General features: G+C 38.8%; 1 long non-coding RNA gene across 1 annotated transcript; it reads right to left on the reverse strand.

The window, feature by feature from the left end:
* Nucleotides 1–15,091: 15,091 nt before the first annotated feature.
* On the reverse strand, nt 15,092–17,944 carry LOC122053961. Its single transcript, XR_006132473.1, has 3 exons — nt 17,789–17,944; nt 15,974–16,070; nt 15,092–15,527 (listed from the first exon to the last, which is right to left on the reverse strand). It is a non-coding gene; the product is annotated as an uncharacterized LOC122053961 (long non-coding RNA).
* Nucleotides 17,945–21,841: the final 3,897 nt, after the last annotated feature.

The following is a 21,841-nucleotide window of genomic DNA, read 5'->3' on the forward strand; positions in this document are numbered from 1 at the left end:
GTCGGGATATGCTTTCAAGGGGGAAAGATCCATATCACTTGGCGTATACCTCAAAGGAAGTAGGCTAATATCGGCCGAGAGATACTTCTGAAGCATGTAGAATAGCATCGACCGAGACATGCCTTGAAGAAGGAATGTTAATATCAGCCAGGTCAACCAATACCTTGAAAACAATACTTGATAAGATATGACCTATTGCTAGTTAGGATAATTAACATAGAAGGGCGCGAACAGAAGCCTCATGAGGAAGAATAAAGATAAATATTCCAAATAAGATAATTAACGAGGATATCTGCAATATGTAACCATATGACAGGTGTTATATATTTCGGCGGGAAATATGCTTTTAGATTATTTTACAGGTGCTAAACGACAAAGGAGGTACATCTGGGGTACAAGAAAGATTCCATAAAAGTCATTTATCACAAGTACGCAGCTTACGTCATCTCATAACAAACTCTAACAAACCGAGGTCCACTTCATGACTACGGAGGTTATATGAAGTGGTATAAAAAGGGGAATCCTCTCCGTTGGCAAGGCAAGTTCACATCATCGCACACACTCATAACCCTAATTTTCTCAACTACTGTTCATCTTCTTCTTCCTTCTTCCACACGGAGAAAGATCACTGACTTGAGCGTCGGAGGGCCTAGCCAGGGATTCCCACCCCGGTCTTAGGTCACTGACGATAGTGTGGGTTGGTCTTTTGTGTGCAGGAAGCCTTGGAAGCTTCGGATCTGGGTTTCTTCTCTTCAGATTTGGATTTCTTCTTTGTCATCGGGTCTTCGTGCGAGGAGGACTCTCGGTGATTCTATCCTTCCCGATCCGCTTTGGGTTTCTCAGATCGGTATTCGGCGGACCTTATTCTTCATCGGCGCGGTGGGTTTCCTTCTTCTGGATCTCCGTCCTGCCCAGCTTCTCAGACAAGATCAAGGTCCATCAGTGGGTTTTGGTTAAAACCCATCGATGGACCTAGAGAGCTCCGATTGTACCCATTTCAGTTTCTGTGGATTTAATATTACAAGGAGTTCAAATATGTTATCTATTATTTATTTTAACTTCTAAAAGATGTTAAAATATAATAAGAAATAATCAACAAAGCATTCCCCATACGTTTTAGGTTTTTTAAAACCTCTGGTCCACCACTAGGAATGCCGAAAATAATAATAAAGAGCATATTTGGACTCCTTGCAATTTTAGAAATCCACAGGAACTAAAATAGGTGCAATCGGAGCTCTCTAGGTCCATCAGTGGGTTTTGACCGAAATCCACTGATGGACCTAGAGAGCTCCGATTGCACTCGTTTTAGTTTCTGTGGATTTCTAATTTTGCAAGGAGTTCAAATATATTCTTCATTATTATTTTTGGCATTCTTAGTGGTGAATCAGAGGTTTTGAAAAACCTAAAATGTATAGGGATTGTTTTGTTGATTCTTTCTTATTATATTTTAACATCTTTTAGAAGTTGAAATAAATAATAGATAGCATATTTTAACTCATTGCAATATTAGAAATCCACAGAAACTAAAATGGGTACAATCGGATCTCTCTGGGTCCATCAGTGAGTTTTGACTGAAACCCATTGATGGACGTAGAGAGCTCCGATTGCACCCATTTCAGTTCCTGTGGATTTCTAAAATTGCAAGGAGTCCAAATATGCTCTTCATTATTATTTTTAGCATTCCTAGTGGTGGACCAGAGGTTTTGAAAACCCTAAATCTCTCTTTCTTTTTTTTTATTTTTTATTTTTGTTATTAGGCCTGATATCTCCCATATCAGATCCACGTTGGGCCTGATATGGGGAGATATCAGGCCCACATTTGGCTTGATATGAAGAGATATCAGGCCCAATGTGGGTCTGATATCTCTTCATATCAAGCCTAATAACAAAAAAAAGAAAAAAAAGAACGATAAATTTAGGTTTTTCAAAACCTCTTATTCAACACTAGGAATGTCAAAAATAATAATGGAGAGCATATTTGGACTCCTTGCAATTTTAGAAATCCACAGAAACTGAAATGGGTGCAATCGGAGCTCTCTAGGTCCATTAGTGGGTTTTGACCGAAACTCACTGATGGACCTAGAGAGCTCTGATTGCACCCATTTCAGTTCCTGTGGATTTCCAAAATTACAAGGAGTCCAAATATGCTCTTCATTATTATTTTCTGCATTCCTAGTGGTGGACCATAGGTTTTGAAAAACCTAAATCTCTCTTTCTTTCTTTATTTTTTTCATTTTTTTGTTATTAGGCCTGATATCTCCCATATCAAGTCCACGTTGGGCCTGATATGGGGAGATATTAGGCCCACATTGGGCATAATATGAAGAGATATCAGGCCCAATGTGAGCCTGATATCTCTTCATATCAGGCCTAATAACAAAAAAAAGAAAAAAAAAGAACGATAAATTTAGGTTTTTCAAAACCTCTGGTTCACCACTAGGAATGTCAAAAATAATAATAGAGAGCATATTTGGACTCCTTGCAATTTTAGAAATCCACAGGAGCTGAAATGAGTGCAATCGGAGCTCTTTAGGTCCATTAGTAAGTTTCGGTCAAAACCCACTGATCGACTTAGAGACCTCAAATTATAATCATTTCAGATCCGGTAGATTTCTAAAATTGCAAGGAGTCTAAATATGCTCTCCATTGTTATTTTCGACATTTATAGTAGTGGACCAGAGGTGTTGAAAAATCTAAATCTCTTTCTTTTTTTCCTTTTTTTTTTCTTTTTTGTTTTTTCCCTGTTGTTAGGCCTGATATCTCTCCATATCAGGCTCGTATTGGGCCTGATATGGACATATATCAAACCCAACGTGAGTTTGATCTCTTATAACATGTTTGAGAAAAAAATTGAAAAAAAAAAGAAAAACAAAGAGAAGATAAAATAGAAGAAGGAAAGAGAAGATACTGTTGGTGCGATCATGCCCTAGAAGTTTCAATGTGTTGACAATTGTTTAAGTTTAGGTTAATACGTTGAATCTAACATGTATTGTGAGTTTGCAGGAGAAGTCCTTGCAGGTCGAAAGACTGGATGGAAGGTAAGAGAAGTCCAAGAAGGTCGAGGACCATATTCTTGGCAGAAGAAGTCCTTGCAGGTCAGAAGGCCAGATGTAAGGCAAGAAAAGTCCAAGAAGGTCGGGGACCAGATTCTTGGAAAGAGAAGCCCTTGCAGGTCAAAAAGGCTGGATGCAAGGCAATAAAGTCCAAGGGAACAGGCGTTCATCTGGCATGAGGTATTTGTGAAGTTAAATATGTATTAATCTATTTGTGATCAATCGAGAAACTAGCAATCAATTGGTAGATTGAGATGCATAGCTGTGATATAGGGAGTTCCTGGATCGATCAGCCGATCAATTGGAGGAAACCAATCGATCGGTCGATCGATTGACTAAGCTCGCGTAGAGAACAGAATGGCTCTGAATCGATCAGCCGATCGATTGGAGTAAACCAATCGATCGGCCGATCGATCGGTAAGAGTTCTGCGTGAAGCACAGAAGGATCCTAGATCGATCAGCCAATCGATCGACCGATCGATTGGAGAAGCTTCTGTGAGATGCACAGAATCCTCCTGAATCGATCAGTCGATCGATCTGAATCGATCAGTCGATCGATTCACAGGTTTTCTGTGATTCTGTCTCTGCGTTTCTGCGTCTGAATCGACTCATTAATTGATTCATAAATTCAATCGATTGGGAGATCTTGACGCGATGGCTTCCAACGGATACTTGTGAATCGATTGGAATATAAACCCAATCAATTCACGGCAACGATTATGTGAGAAACGGCTAGTTTTCTCAACGTTTTAAAAAAAACTGAAAGAAAAAGGAAGTACACCCATCCAAGAAAAACATACTGTTCTATTGCCCTTGTGTGATCAATCTCTAAAGAGCTGAAGATATCTCAAGGGTTTTGAAGCTCAAGCTCTCCATCTCGCCACGTTTTCAAGTTTCACGCTACAAGGAAGAAGCATTTCAAGTTTGTAATCTTTCTTTTCTTCTTCATTGTAGTGGGTGTGATCTTTTTACCTTGAAGAGGGAGAGTTGTAAGTCTTGTAAGGTTTCTCCACCTTCGGTGTTATTCCGAGAAGGAGAAGTTTGATAGTGGAAGGGTGACGGTGGTGTGGATCCTTGGATTAGTCACCTCCTTGAGGAGGTGGATACCAAGTAAATACAAGAGTTAGCATTGCTTCCAAGTTCCCACTGCGCAAAATCAAGTCAATCAACAAAACGAAGTGAGTCATTCACCCCCCCTCTAGCTCAACCGATCCTAACAAGTGGTATCAGAGCATCAGTTTGCTTTTGAGGATTCACTGCCAAGAAAGCACAAGTTAAGAGCTACAAGATGTCATTGAAGGAGGGACATAGTACTTCACGACTACCGTTCTATGAAGGCAGCAACTTCACTTATTGGAAGAGCCGCATGGAGCATTATCTCATGACCGAAATTAACATGTGGTTCTTAATCACAGAGGGATTCATGGCGCCAACCGAAAATGAAAAAATGCTTGAATCATCAAGGTGGACCGTTGAACAAAAATTGAAAGCTCAAGCAAATGCTAAGGCAATTGTGACTCTCCAGTGTGGGTTGAGTTCGGAGCAACTCAACAAGGTTGGACCTTTCAAGAGTGCCAAGGATTTATGGGATAAGCTCATTGAGCTAAATGAAGGCACCAAAGATTCAAGAATTGCAAAGAGAGATCTCTTAATAAATCAACTTCAGAATTTCACAATGAAGGATAGAGAAACAGTAAGCTCACTACATGGAGATTCAAGGAACTCTTAAATGGTCTCCATTCAGTTGGAGAGAGTGTAGAGAACCGGGATCTCATAAGGTATGCCTTAAAATCTTTTCCAAGAAATTCATTATGGTCATCCATGGTGGATGCCTATAAGGTTTCAAGGGATTTGTCAATAGTAAAATTGGATGAATTATTTTGTGAACTTGAATTGCATGAGCAAGCTAACACAAGCCACAAAGAGAAAGGAATAGCCTTGGTTGCAGGTGAAAAGAGCAAAAAGAAACACAAGGAAAAGAAGAAGGAGAAGAAGGAGTCATCTTCAGAATCTAAGCAAGATAGTGATAGTGATAGTGATGAAAAGCTATCATCAAGTGAAATGACAAACTTTGTTTGAAGAATGATGAGACATTCAAGGAAGTTTGACAAGAAGGATATCAAGAAGATTTTCAATGACGAAAAGAGAAAAGGTAAATCCCTTGTGGATTCAAAGATTAAGACTGATGTAATTTGCTATGAATGCAAGAAAAGGGACACTACAAAATGGAGTGTCCAAAGTTGAAGAAGCAAGATGAAAAGATCAAGAAAAAGAAGAAGGCTTTGAAAGCCACATGGGACGACTCATCGTCAAGCTCATCGAAAGAAGATGAAAGGAAGAGCTCAAAGCACATGGCTCTCATGGCCTTAAGCCATGTTAAAGATAGTGAAGACGAAGATAGTCATGGGGAGGATGTGGAGTCTTCAAGTGAGTCATCATCTAGTGATGATGAGATAATTTCTCCCAAGCTTGATAAGATGTATGCCACCATTGCATGCTTAACCAATGCACTAGCTAAATCAAAAGGGAAGGTTAAAAAACTACAAAATGAATTGAAATCACTTAAGAATGAAATTGTGTCATGTGAAATTTGCATGCTTCATGAAAATAGCACAAATGATTTTGATGATCTTAAAAAGGAAAATGCATCTTTGAAATTACAAGTTGATGATCTTAGAGGTGTTCTAGAAAAATTCACTTCAAGCTCAAAATATTTAGACATGATTCTAGGAGCTCAAAGGGGTGTGTACAACAAAGCAGGATTAGGTTTTAAATCACAACATAAGGAAATTAAATTCATGTTTCTAATTAGTAGAAATCATGCTTTAAGGGTTAAGTTTGTTCAAGCTTGGGTACCCAAGCAATTTGTTATTGATGCTACTGGACCCAAAGTTTGGGTACCAAAACATTTGGTTCATCGTGTTTAAATAGGCATGTGCCAAGGGGGAGCATCCAACAACATGGTTCATGAATAGTGGATGCTCTAAGCATATGACGGGGGACTATTCAAAAATTTCATCATTTAGATACAAAAGTAAAGATACCGTTTCTTTTGGTAATAGTGGTGAATTAAAAGTCATAGGAATAGGAGATATTAGAATTTCTGAAAAATTTATGATAAAAAATGTGTTATTAGTGAAAGACATGGTCTTTAATCTTTTAAGTGTTAGTCAACTATGTGATTCAGGTTATGGAGTTGAGTTCAACTCATCTCAATGCCTAATCAAGCATAGTGAACTAAATACCAATATTCTCATAGGCCACAGAAGAGAAAATATTTATCAAGTTGAACTATTTGGTGCTATTAATGTGTTTGCTAAGTGTCTCATGTCTAAAGAGGAGAAGACTTGGTTTTGGCACCGGAGACTTGCTCACACCAACATGAGGAATATCAAAAGACTTTCAAAGAAGGAGTTGGTGCAAGGATTGCCAAAGTTGAAGTTTCAAAAAGACAAAATATGGGATGCATGTCAAATGGGTAAGCAAACCAAAGCTACTCATAAAGGTAAAAATGTTGTAAGTACCGCAAGTGCTTTAGAGCTCATTTACATGGATTTATTTGATAGTAGTAGATATATTTCTTTAAATGATAGTAGATATTACTTTGTGATTGTGGATGATTACACTATATATATATGGGTGTTCTTCTTGAAACATAAGGATCAAACTCTAGATACCTTGATTGTTTTTTGTAATAGAGTAGAAAATGAAAAGAATCATAAGATAAACAAGATAAGAAGTGATCATGGAGGTAAATTTGAAAATGATAGATTCACAAGTTTTTGTATGGAAAAAAGTTATAAACATGAATTTTCCACCCTTAGGACTCCTCAACAAAATGGAGTTGTTGAGAGGAAAAATAGGGTTTTGCAAGAGGCCGCTCGGAGCATGTTAAATGAATATTCACTTCATAGCTTCCTATGGGCCGAAACAATTAATATGACCTATTATGTACAAAATCGAACATTAATACATAGGTTTCTAGGAAAAACACCTCATGAGTTGTGGTTTGGTAAACCACCTACAATTAAGCATCTTAGAGTGTTTGGATGTAAGGTCTATATTCTAAATACCAAAGATCATTTGGGAAAGTTCTCCGCTAAGGCGGATGAGGGCATTCTTGTAGGATACTCAAGTCATAGCAAGGCGTATCGAATTTACAACAAAAGATCTAAAATAGTTGAAGAATCATTAAATGTTGTATTTGAAGAAAATCCTTCTTTGAATCCTATAAGAGCAACCGATGAAGAATTACAATTTGAGTTAGAGAAATTAACACTAAACAAAGAAAATGATAAAGGGGGAGAAAATCAAAAGAGTGATTGTGAGAAAAATGAAACTTTGCCACTTGAAACCGAAAGTGTAACAAATCAAGAATCAAGACCTACTAGGATTCATGTAAATCATCCCTTAGATCAAGTAGTAGGAGACACTACTCAAGGTGTGAGAACTCGATCTTACTTTAGAAATGAAGGAAGTCAAGTAGCCCTAATATCTCAAATAGAGCCAAAGACCGTTGATGATGCCTTGTTTGATCTGGATTGGATTTTAGCAATGCAGGATGAACTATCTCAATTTGAGAGAAGTCAAGTTTGGGATTTAGTTCCTAAGCCTACCAACAAATCAATTATTGATACAAAATAGATTTTTAGAAACAAACTTGATGATAAGGGAATAGTTGTGAGAAACAAAGCTAGATTAGTTGCTAGGGGTTTCAATCAAGTAGAAGGATTAGATTATGATGAAACTTATGCACCCGTAGCAAGATTGGAGTCTATTAGGATAATGTTGGACTTTGCCGCTCACAAGGGGTTCAAGTTGTATCAAATGGATGTAAAATCAGCTTTTTTAAATGGTGTTATAAAAGAAGAAGTATATGTTGAGCAATCGCTGGGGTTTGAAAATTTGGAGTATCCAAATCATGTATATAAACTTAAAAAGGTCTTATATGGGCTAAAACAAGCTCCCCAGGCTTGGTATGAAAGATTGTCAACATTTCTAGTATCAAAAGGGTTTTATAGAGGAAAAATTGATCCCACTTTATTCTTAAAAAATAGTGGCAATGATATGTTTGTGGCCCAAGTATATGTTGATGACATTATTTGTGGTTCCACAAATAAAGATTTTTTAAATGAATTCATTAATCGCATGGAGAGTGAGTTTGAAATGAGTTTGGTTGGCGAGTTGACATTTTTCTTAGGGTTACAAATTAAGCAAACAAAAGAGGGCATTTACATTCATCAATCTAAATATGTCAAAGAGATATTTAAGAAGTTTGGAATGGAAAATGTAAAGGAAATATCTACTCTCGTGGCCACTAGTACTAAATTGGATAAAGACATTGATGGGAAAGAAGTTGACTCCAAGGTGTATCGTAGTGCTATAGGAAGTCTTCTCTATCTCACGGCTAGTAGACCCGATATACTTTTTACCGTAGGTATATGTGCAAGGTATCAATCTTGTGCCAAGGAGTCACATTTGAGTGTCGTTAAGCGAATTCTCCGATATCTTAAGGGAACTCAAAATGTTGGCCTTTGGTATCCTAGAACCAAAACTTTTGACCTAGTGGGCTATACCGATTCCGATTATGCCAGATGCAAATTGGATAACAAAAGTACTAGTGGTAGTTGTCAATTTCTAGGAGCCTCTCTAGTAAGTTGGTCAAGTAGAAAACAACATTGTGTGGCTCTCTCCACAAATGAAGCGGAATATATTGCCATGGGAGAGTGTGTATCACAATTATTGTGGATGACTCATACTCTAGAGGACTATAAACTTACCTACAACAACGTTCAAGTCCTTTGTGATAATGTGAGCACCATCAACTTGACCAAAAACCTCGTCCATCATTCAAGAACGAAACACATAGAGGTTAAACATCATTTTATCTGTGATCATGTAACTCGAGGTGACATCATTTTAAATTATGTTGAGTTAAAATCAAACTTAGCCTATATTTTCACTAAACCTCTTCCTGAAGTTGAATTTAGTTTTCTTAGAAGGGAATTCGGAATGTGTTGTATTGATTAAATCACATCCTCCATGATCACTTTATAGGTAACGCTATTTAAGTTCTCTTCACCTTATTTTTGCCTCTCACAAAAACATAGGATTGACCTCTTAACATGATTTAGATGGGGGTGAGAGGTTAGGGGCATTTCTCTTGGTCATAATGCTTGTTATGGTACATTATTTTGGTCAAGGAAAGTGACTTTCATATGAAACATTCATTTGTCCAATCATAGGGAAAGCAAGTGTACAATCCATGTGCATTTAGCCAAAGATTATGATTGGAAATTTCTATTTTGAAATACATATCAAACTCATTTTTGAAAAATCCTGTTGAAGGATATGTTTGGATAAGCGCTACTCATGTGTTGTTAGATATGAACTTATAAATATTGTTGACGTTTTAGATAAGTTCCAATTATGTGTCAAGCCTCGGCCACAAGAATCAATTTCGTCAATATTTATTTTTCACTGATCATAATCGACATTTGTAGTGTCTACCTATAATTTCACGATTTATGACTTAGTGTCAAATTATTCATGCATTTATCAAATTCACTCTGAATATATTCAGATCTACAGCAGAACTCCCAATCGATCGGTCAATCGATTGGGACGCTGTTGTTTCTCCCATAGAACGTCGCTGAATCGATCACTGGATCGATTCAGCACGCGCCAATCGATCGCTCAATCAATTCACTTGCTCTCTACATCACATAGAAGCTCCGTGAATCGATCGCTTGATCGATCCACTTAATCTCAATCGATCGAGCGATCGATCGAGGAGTTCAAAATTTGACTTATAAGACATTGTTGACCTAGGTGTCCTTTCACTCCAAATTTTCTCTCTCTCAACTCAGCCCGTGCCCTAACTTGGGCGATTCCTCCGGCGACACACCCACCCTCATCGGCCGTCAACTCCGACGATTTACTCCGGCACCGAGTGCCTCTCCCATTTCCGCTCTCCTCCTCTCGGCGAACCACGCTCGCGGTCCCTGACTTCCTCGTCTCCTCGTCGCAGAAATGCTGAATCAAAACCCTAGGTAACTCCTTCACTGCTTCCTTCCTTTTCTCTCTGATCTTTGTTTTTATGATCTAAATGTGGTTAATCTTCCTTCCTTTTTCGATGCATTTCATTCTTGCATCATGTGCACGACATCACTTATGTTGCATTATTTTGTTTCTGTTCTTGTGCCTTTCCCTCCTCATCCTTTAGGAAGGAACAAAAGGTTAGAGAGTCGGGTGAGGGTTCCTCTCGGCTGTAATCCCGCCCTCAGCCTCCTACTGATCAACATTTTCGAAATGCTGCCTTGCAGCAAGTCTTTAACCGAAACACTTTCAAATCGATTCCCCCTCGTTCTATTGATCGCAAATTTTATCACGACTCCTGCTTTGAAGTATTTTCCTTAATAGAGCATTATCACCTTTCCTCCGTTGTATATTGTGAACGCAGTGTCTATCCCGGGCTTGTCTCCAAATTCTATAACAACTTGCATACCTCGGATGACATTCTTTATCGCACTCGTGTTGCCAAGCGTATCTTGGATTTCTCTTATCAGATTCTTCAGGAGTTTTTAGGGTGTCAACAGTCGACGAATGATTTCGTATTTTATCCTACCCTGCCAGAGCTCTTGCCTCCGCCATTCGAGCATATCACCATTGCTTCCATGCATCAGGCTCTTTTTGGTCGTCCCTGTTCAGATGGTCCACTTGCGCATATCACCACTTTCTCATCTCTTGAATTATCTGCCCTGGACAATAATGCCCTATTCAAAATCATTATTAATTGTCTTCTGCCTATCATCTCTCGTGCTTTGGCCCTCCTCAGACCCTCTCATATGTTTTTATTGTATGCCATGCGACACCGCCTAGATGTCAACATTGCCTTGAATATCTTTCACTGCATCATCCATTTCACTCAGCCTGTGTAGCAGATCGTTCATATGAATTTTGGCAATATCATTACAGACTGGCTAGAGTCCATGCATGTAGATGTATCTCGCAGGAAGTTGGCGCACATGACAGTCTCGTATTCCCTCATTTCTGCACGGTCTTTCATGAAGACTGGTATTGAGGCTGGGTCGGATGGCGTCCGATGGATTGACCGGCGTGCTCTTGGTGAGGGACCACGGGATCGACCTCGGGGGGTAGGACAGGCACCGACTCCGGAGGCTGCTGATCCTGAGGTGGATATTGAGACACCTGCTTGTCCAGGACCTATTGTGGCTACTCAACTTCAGACGCTTGAGGAGACTGTGGACACTCGCTTTGAGGAGTTGTCCATGGAGGTTGTTGAGATGCGCGCTGAGATTGCCTCCTTGCGGATGAGCGTTGATTCCTTGACCGAGTTAGTGCGCTCTTGGGTATCCGGCCGCTCTCCTCAGCCTCCTCCTCCAGCGGGTGGTGCGCCCCCTGCTCCTGTTAATGCTGCCACTCCTACTAATGCTGCTGCTCTTTCTGCTCCTTCAGAGGGTGACATGATTGAGTTTTTTGTTCCGTTATGATGTCTAGTGTCGCTTTTCTGTATGGATGTTTGTTTGTGTGCATCTTAGTTTGTGGTGTGCATCTTCGACACCATTTTGTGTTTTGTATACATGTTATGCCTTGTTGTTGGACATATGTGTTGTGGCACTACTATTTTTAGTTTTGCCTTTTAGTCTATGATTATTGTCTTTTGGTTTAGGGGGAGTGCCCCTCGTGTATATTGTCTTTGCTTAATACCCCCATTGAGGGGAAGTCTTTGTAGTTTCTTTTTGATATTTGGCAAAGGGAGAGATATACGGTTGAAGTTTATGCTTAATTAAGAATGAAATTCATGCTCGGTAATATGTGTGTTGCTATTACTGTTTATGTTTAATTCAGATGAATTTCAGCGTAGTTACAATCACTATTTATCATTGTGTTATTATGATCTATTGGAAATTAGCTAAACTTAAATAGATTGTCAAACATCAAAAAGGGCGAGATTGTTGGTGTGATCATGCCCTGGAAGTTTCAATGTGTTGACAATTATTTAAGTTTAGGTTAATACGTTGGATCTAACATGCATTGTGAGTTTATAGGAGAAGTCCTTGCAGGTGGAAGACCGGATGTAAGGCAAGAAAAGTCCAAGAAGGTCGAGGACCAGATTCTTGGCAGAAGAAGTCCTTGCAGGTCAGAAGGCCGAATGTAAGGCAAGAAAAGTCCAAGAAGGTCAGGGACCAGATTCTTGGCAAGAGAAGCCCTTGCAGGTCAAAAAGGCTGGATGCAAGGCAAGAAAGTCCAGGGGAACAGGCGTTCATCTGGCATGAGGTATTTGTGAAGTTAAATATGTATTAATCTATTTGTGATTAATCGAGAAACTAGCAATCGATTGGTAGATTGAGACGCATGGCTGTGATATAGGGAGTTCCTGGATCGATCAGCCGATCGATTGGAGGAAACCAATCGATCGGCCGATTGATTTACTAAGCTCACGCAGAGAACATAATGGTTCTGAATCGATCAGCCGATCGATCGGTAAGAGTTCTGCGCGAAGCACAGAAGGATCCTGGATCGATTAGCCGATCGATTGGAGTAAACCAATCGATCGACCGATCGATTGGAGAAGCTTCTGTGCGATGCACAGAATCCTCCTGAATCAATCAGTCGATCGATTGAAAGTATTCAATCGATCGACCGATCGATTCACAAGTTTTCTGCGATTTTGTCTCTGCGTTTCCGCATCTGAATCGACTCATTAATCGATTCATAAATTCAATCGATTGGGAGAAATTCCCCAATCGATTGAAGTTCGAACAGGATGATCTGCACCGTTGATCTTGACGCGATGGCTTCCAACGGATACTTGTGAATCGATTGGAATATAAACCTAATCGATTCACGACAACGAATATGTGAGAAACGGCTAGTTTTCACAACGTTTAAAAAAAAAAACTGGAAGAAAAAGGAAGTACACCCATCCAAGAAAAACATACTGTTCTATTGTCCTTATGTGGTTAATCTCTGAAGTGCTGAAGATATCTCAAGGGTTTTGAAGCTCAAGCTCTCCATCTCGCCACGTTTTCAAGTTTCACGCTGCAAGGAAGAAGCATTTCAAGTTTATAATCTTTCTTTTCTTCTTCATTGTAGTGGGTGTGATCTTTTTACCTTGAAGAGGGAGAGTTGTAAGTTTTGTAAGGTTTCTCCACCTTCGATGTTATTCCGAGAAGGAGAAGTTTGATAGTGGAAAGGTGACGGTGGTGTGGATCCATGGACTAGTCACCTCCTTGAGGAGGTGGATACCAAGTAAATACAAGAGTTAGCATTGCTTTCAAGTTCCCACTGCGCAAAATCAAGTCGATCAACAAAACGAAGTGAGTCATTCACCCCCTTCCCCTCCCCCCTCCTCTAGCTCAACCGATCCTAACAAATATGTTGCATGCATAGTAGGAAAAAGAAGAGAGAGAAATGACAAAGAAAAGAAAAAGGAAATCAATTAAATTTGTTAGAAGGGTAGAATAGGAAACCACTATAAAAAGGTGCACTATTTGGTAAATGCTAAAATAGTATGCTTCTTTTGGTAAATTCAAAAACCTAAGTACGCCTTTTGGTAAATTGTCGTTCTGTGACCATCTCAATAGATCGGAGTCTATTTCAAAATTGTTGGAAAATCTGTTGATAGAGATTTTTGGGGGAAATAACTAAATTTACAAACTAAATTTAGACTTATCTGTGAGAGTGACCAGAGTGAATAATCTCATACTACCAAGCATGAAAGAAATTACTTGGGATGACTGAATTACCTTGAAAGCTGGGCTATCTTGTATGGCTAATTGCAGACTGCTGAGTCCAAGTACATAGTTTGAGTTAGCCGAGTCTGATTGTCGAGTTTGAGTGTAGATTCTAAGTGTCAAGTTCGACTGTCGAGTCCGAATGTTGAGTCCAACTTTGGGTGCTGATTGCCGAGTTAGTCGAGTGTCGAATCCGAGTGATGACTGCCAAGTCAGCTAATTGTCGAGTTGCCGACTATTGACTGCCTAGTCTCCGACTGCCTAGTCTTCGACTATCTAGTCTCTGATTGTCGAGTCGCTAACTGTTGAGTGTTGAGTCACTGACTACTTAGTGTCGAGTCACCGACTGCCAAGTGCCGAGTCGCCGAGTACTGAATGGTCGAGTGCCGAGTCGCCAACTATTGAGTGTTGAGTCACTCAGTGCCTAGTCGTCAAGTGTCGATGTCTAGGCCTATTATCAAACAGTTTGCTTGAAATAGATTCATCCAACCTCCGATTGTGTTTTAAGGTTCTCTTAAGTCGTCTGATTTCTATGATACAACTATTAACCGAAATTCTCACCAAGTATTGGTAGTCACAGCGAACTTAGAGGTACCTGAATGCTATCATGGATATTTTGCCAAGCAAGAGATGCACGTACGACAAAGAAGATGAGGGCGAGAGAACGTAGATAGATGGAGATTCTTTTCTTGTATCCTTTTGCTCAAGATCATGACCTCTTGTATAGGAGTGTCTCCCCTTTGCAGCATTAAATGACCGATTAAAGACCATTTATTGCCATTACCGCCTGGAATGAAACATCTATTGGTTAGGGATTTCCTATAAATCATCAAGTAATGCACCCGTTTGATTTGAGCAATAGAAAAAAGAAATTCACGTAGGAAAATATTAATTATTCCACTTGAGCAAATTATACTCCGACCAATCTGGCATTTGGCATGCCCAAGTTGTGCTCATTACTAGTCAACTTGATTGCACCTCCTACATTCCTATACGTGAGAGAGAGTCTCTCATCATATATTTGTTCACATCGTACATGCATATATATTAATATAAACCAATCATAAAACTGTGAGACTCCTAATATGAAACTAAAAATCCATGTGTAATAGAATATCATTCTCTCATATCACCTTTCCATCCACAATTCTAACATCCCTTTGCATAAAATTTCTAAAGGCGGAAAACCATGTTTAACCAGAATCGAAAAATTAAACATAATAAATAAAATATGCACAACTTAGAAATAAAATATTATAAGCTTGAGTTGTCGTTTATCTTTGAGAAGCGCACGGGCATCACGTCGACATAAGAAAATAGAAGCACAATAAACAGAATGTCAAAACGAATAATTGTGTTGTCCAAATGCAATCTCTCGAGCTTCCTTTTATAGAGTATATTCGAGGTTGACTTGGCACCATTTAGGTGGACTGGAAGTTCCTCTAATTGCCTCGAATATACTTTTTGTAGTCTTCTAAAGCTTGGACCCCTTCGGATTCCTGAAGTCAAATATCTATCTTGACCGGATCCTCTAGACTGCTAAATCATGTCATCATTAGTCACCTAGAAGCATTCTCTGATCACCCGGACCATAGAGGAAGTCGCTTGCACCTCGCTTCGGTCGCTTGAAAGTTGCCGACTCCGTTAGTCATAACTTATTCACTAGCCGATCATGTATATCTCATTTGGTCGTCTGAAACCGTCGAGTAGCTTCCTGTAACATAAAATAAATGAGTAAGCATAATAGTATTATGAATAAACTCACTGCTAAATATTTAACTCCAACTTCTAGACTTTATTATCAATATCTCAACTCCCAACTGACTTTCTTAGATTTCTAATATCTAGTTTCCAACTAGATCTATCTTATTTGGTTCTCAATTAGGTCTTCCTTGTCTTGAAACAACCCTAGCTACTTACGTATAACTGAACCATATAACATCAACCATACACTGGTAGGTGATTTGCTAGAAACTAAACCATAAAATCCACACTAAAAGGAAACAACTTTGCATCATATATTTGTCCAAAATTACAAATGCACTAAGAAAACATATCGTGCAAGAAACATTTGTGACCTCCTACCAATGCAAGCTAACCAGTAGTCTCCATCTCATACTGACAGAACAAATCAAAGGAAAAAGGACTAATAACTAACACCTAGAGCCTCTAGACAGTGTGTGATGCATTCGACCTCATCTCCTCAGCTACTCTGCCTCCGTGTCCCCTACCACATTCGGGATGACATCTTCCTCATCTGCAATAATGACAGGATGAGTCCACAAACTTAGCAAACATAATCCCCTAGTATGTATATGACATAAATAATGAATATGGAGCGTAAAATATAAAACATGGAATATAAATTTACTATATATGAATGAGAACATAAGGCTAGCTTTAAGAGAGGAAAAGCCGGAGAAAGCATGATCATAATAATATATAAAAGCAAAAAAAAAAAATCACAGGTATAGCCTAATAAGCATGCACTTAAGGGAACTAAGCGGCAACCATCAGTCGAGCTTATTTGTTCAGTCCATGATTAAAGGACTAAACTCTAGAGGTACCTCTTAGAAGACTTATATTCATATGGCTTAGGCCAGCATATTTCATGTTATCATATCTGTATGAAGGAGCCCTCCCCAGAACTCATCCCGGGACACACATCCCGTACTATCACCACACATTCCCCTAGTCATACAATTATCAAAAGTATGCATAAAAAAATAACAATAATAAACAAACATTGACTCAATGCATAACATACATTACAAGTAACCCTGCATAGTTGACATACTTCCTTTCATGTAGAACCCAACTTGAAACTCCAAGGAGGTGCATATACTATTTAAATATCATAAGAAATCGATGCAACATCCAAATACCATGAGGGAACAGTGAAAACCTCTAAGGGCATCCACAACGGGCGTTAATGCCTGAGGCATTAATGCCGATGTGGCGACTTTTTTGAACACTGTAGCATTAACGCGTTCAAAACTTTGAACGCGTTAATACTACAGATCCATTAAAAAAAATTAAAAAAATGCATTAACGTTTCCTTCGGTCCTGTCCAGCATTTTCCAGTCAACAGAAGAGATAAAGGCACGATGAGAAACCACCTTTACACACTTTGAATCTGTTCGGAAATTCTACTACCAACACAAGAAATAGAATCACCATGAAAAGCCATTTTAACCGCTTCAAATCTGTCCGGAAAATTTAATTAACATGAAAAACAAAGACCACCTCGGAACCGATTCAAAATCCACCAAATCTGTCCCATAGATCCAAAGCTATCACAAAGAATCAAGGACAACATCAAAATCAGTTCATAACCTCCAAATCCATCCAAACTCACAGCTATCCTGAAGAAACGAGAACCACAACGGAAATGAGTTACCACTTAGATAACAGAACCAACATAAAAAAAAAAAAAACGATTCACAGCCTTCTCAAATCTGTTCAGATTCCACAGCTATCATACCAAATCGAAAACAATTTCAGGGGCGATTCAAAGTCTTAAAATCTGCTCCGAATCCAAGGCTAATTGGAAGAAGGAGACAACAACCGAACTTGATCTCAACCTAAAAAATCTGTCCAACAAATCCACAACCAGCACAAGAAGCGAAAGAACAACGAAAAACAGATTTCATCTTCAAATTTGAACTGAAATCACTGCAGCTAACACAAGAAGAAAGGGGCACAGCGAAAATACAGATTCTACATCCAGTTCATTCCGGCAGTCAAAAAAAAAGGGAACCCCAAACGGGTTTCATGCTTTCAAATCTGTTGATCCATCCACTACGAAAGGACAAAACAACATCGGAAACGGAACAAATCGTAACTTCCCAAATCTGAAACTAGAAATCGACACAAAAACTTCATGAATAATCCGTTGTCACCATTGAAATCTCTTTTCACGCCTACTCTCACTCCCATGTATTCATGAACTCATAGATTACACTTGCCACTCACTTTTCTAGGTGTCGCTGTAGGGTACGTAGGAGGAAGCACCGGCTGGCTCCGGTTGCTCCGGCAAAGGCGGTGTCGAATCGCGGCTTCAAAAGGGGGTGCGGCAGAGGGGAATCAGGCGAGAGAGGCGACAGAGGGGGGTGGCGAAGAAAACTATGGTTTAATAGGTTTACACATATGCAATAACTTATTACTTAATCGGATGTTCAAACGGAAATTCGCTTAACCGTATCTATCTCTTAAACACGTGGATTCGTTTAAAATTCTAAAAAATTCTTAAAATTTCTATAAAATAATTCTCAGTGTATGACTATATAATAATAATAATAATAATAATATTATTATTATTATTATTATTATTATTATATATTTAAAATTTCCTAATTTAAATCATTCAACTTAACAGAACTTTAAATGTCTAGTCTAATTAGAGCTTTTCACTATCTGGTTCCAAATCGAGACTTTCCTTGCCTAGTCCTATTAAAACTTTGTGATTGTTTAGTTTTCAAACAGGACTTTATGACCTTTTGTAAAGTTATCTATACCTATAAACTTGACCATCGTCGTATCAACAATAACTTAATTTTAAATTTAATGGCATATCAAAACATAAGTTTCAATGTGGTGCTTCCACAAAAATATGTATTCTAGGTTAAAAAATATGGATCCAAAGGCGGAGATAAAGGAAAATACAAAACATAGAATTGCAATAACTTTTGAGTTACATATATATATACACACTAATTTATTCTAACATTTCTTTCCAAAAATCCAACTTTTTTAAAATTAAAAGAATTATCTACAAATTGTTACATATCCAACTCCAATCGAGGTTGTCGTCATTCTCCTCAAGGAATTGTTCTACGACATTGGCAACGTTATTAGAGTTGGCGAGCTTGGCCTGAGAAGATGGCCTCATGGCAGGGGCGTTGGCGAAGATGTTGCCGTTAGAAACTTGAACAGCAGCACTGGTAGGAAAGGTGATGATTAGACCATTGTCCTCTGTTATAAGATCTATGACCTCCTTATCCAAGAGAGATGACGACGACGATGGAATAAAGGCAGAAGCGGCGATGTTGCCAAGCTCATCGTCAGACATAAGATAGGAGGTGACTCTGTCCAAGATTTTTGATGATGACGGCGGTTGAGAAAGAGTGTCAGCGGAGGCCATAGGGATGCTGCCATTAGAAACCATAGGAAAAACAACGGTGGAAGTAGCGGCGTAGTCATCGGAGACCATAGAAGTCGATGCCGCGTAAGGCATGGCGGCGTCGAGATAACCCAGCTCCTCATTGTGTTGTATAGGATCAAAGGCTGGCAGTGAGGGATCAGGAGGAACATAGGTAGAGTTGTACTGTTGGGTGTTCTGGCCATCGGCGGCGAGGAGGAACTGCTTATTATTGTACTGGAGAGGAGCAAAAGCCGACTGTGATGGATCAGGACGAACGTAGGAAGAGTACTGTTGAGTGTTTTGGCTACCAGCGGCGAGGAGGAGCTGCTCATCATTGTACTGGCGAGGAGCAAAAGCCGACTGTGATGGATTAGGAAGAATGTAGGAAGAGTACTGTTGAGTGTTCTGGCTACTGGCGGTGAGGAGGAGTTGCTGATTATTATACTGGAGAGGAGCAAAAGCTGACTGTGAGGGATCAGGAAGAACATAGGATGAGTACTGTTGAGTGTTCTGGCCATCGGCGGCGAGGTGGAGCTCTTGATTGTGTTGGAAAGAAACGTCATTAACTGCCAGAGATGAATCAGGAACGAAGCCATTAGAAGTGGTGATGTTGTGGAGGTCATCATCGAACATGGAATGGGTGTTGAAAAGGTCCAAGATCATCGACGATGACAACGGAGAAAGGGCGTCAGAAGAGGCCCTAGCGATGCCGACACCATGAGAAGTGGTGGCGCAGTCGTCGGAGACGAAAGGAGATGATGTTGCATGATGAAGCTCCTCATTGTGTCGGAAAGGAACGATGGCAGTCGCCAGAGAGGGATCAGGAATAGCATTGGTCGGTGGCGGAGGTCCTGATGGATTTGGACGGTAACCGAACAATGATCTTCTAGGAGGAACACCACAGTCGAGCCTGGCGGCGGCGGCCACTTGAGTTTCTGGGTTGCCGGTGTTTAGTTGGACATGGTCCTTGAACTTCTCCTCATTGGTCAAAAAGACCTCCGGTGGCATGTCAAAGATTATGATCGGCACCGGCGGTGACCAACCTGGGGGTCGTGGCTGGACGGAGGTAGCTTCCAACAACATTGATTTTCTCTTTCGCCCCATTGATGAAACTAATTCTTGGTCTGAAAAACACAATAAATTGTATTGAAAAAGTTCTCTATGTTGCATTCATATATACAACTAATTCAACTGTTAACAGCCTTCGATAATTTCGTGGTTGCTTTTTTTTAATACATAAATTTTGAATTATTCTAAATAATTTAGTTAATGGTCATAACTAATTTTGAATTAGCAAAAAAATAGGAGAAATTTTTAACCTTATTTATTTTTATCATTGATATTAATTTTACTTTTTTTATTATTTTTTAAAAAATATCGTTATTTAGTTTTTTGAATAATTAGTACAAAAAATTTAAGTTTATATGTTATAATTCCGAATTACTCTCAATATATTTATTTGAATTTTAATCATAACAGAATATTACAATTTAAATTAATTCATGATTTTTGTTTCAAAATATAAATAATATTAAATAATTTATTCATTAAATGTAATAGTAACTGCTTTTATATTTGAAAATATTTGCGATACAGAATTCAATTGATAGCGAATGTAAAATATATTCGGCAATTTACCAAAGGGCGCACTTGAAAATCTGAATTTACCAAAAGGCGTACACTACTTTGGTATTTACCAAAAAGCGCACTTTTTTAAAAGCATTTCCTATTTTACCCTCCTGATAATTTGACTTTTTCTATTGTTTTTCTTTTCTTCATTATATTTCTCTCACTTCTCTCTCCTCTATCGTCAGAATATAGAAATAACATTAGTCAATCTTTAATCACATTTTAATACATTTGAAGAAGCCAAAATAAATAATGGACATCATATTTGGACTCCTTGCAATTTTAGGAATCCACAGGAACTGAAATGGGTGCAATCGGAGCTTTCTAGGTCGATCAGTGAGTTTCGGTCAAAACCCACTGATGGACCTAGAGAGCTCCGATTGCACTCATTTCAGTTTCTAAAATTACAAGGAGTTCAAATATGATGTACATTATTTATTTTGACTTATTATAGATGTTAACAAGCAAAATCAAAGAATCGGCATAAAGCCTGATATCATTCCATATCAGGCCCAACGTGGGCCTGATATCATTCAATATCAGGCCCACGTTGGGCCTGATTTGAGTCCATATCAGGCCCAATGTGGGCTTTTTTGCTAATTTTTTGATTTTGCTTGTTAACATCTATAAAAAGCCAAAATAAATAATGGACACCATATTTGAACTCTTTTTAGAATCCATAGAATAAAATGGGTGCGATCGGTCTTCAGTCCATCAGTGGGTTTTGACCGAAACCCACTAATCGATCTAGAAAGCTCCGATTGCACCCATTTCAGTTTCTATGAATTTCTAAAATTACAAGGAGTGAAAATATGGTGTCAATTATTATTTTTTGCACTCCTAGTGGTGGACCAGAGGTTTTGAAAAACCCTAAATCTCTCTTTATTTATTTATTTTTTATTTTTTTATTTTATGTTGTGACTAGGCCTGATATCAAGGAGTTCAAATATGGTGTCCATTATTTATTTTGGTTTTTTATATATGTTAACAAACAAAAATCAAAGAATCGACAAAAAAGTCCACATTGGGCCTGATATAGACCCAAATCAGGCCCAACGTGGGCTTTTATGTCGATTCTTTGATTTTGCTTGTTAATATCTATAAAAAAACCAAAATAAATAATGGACACCATATTTGAACTCCTTGCAATTTTAGAAATCCATAGAAATTGAAATGGGTGCAATCGGAGCTCTCTAGGTCCATCAGTGGGTTTTGACCGAACTCCGATTGTACCCATTTCAGTTTTTATGAATTTC

This window comes from Zingiber officinale, chromosome 3A, assembly GCF_018446385.1.
Source record: "Zingiber officinale cultivar Zhangliang chromosome 3A, Zo_v1.1, whole genome shotgun sequence".
Taxonomy (NCBI): Eukaryota; Viridiplantae; Streptophyta; class Magnoliopsida; order Zingiberales; family Zingiberaceae; genus Zingiber; species Zingiber officinale.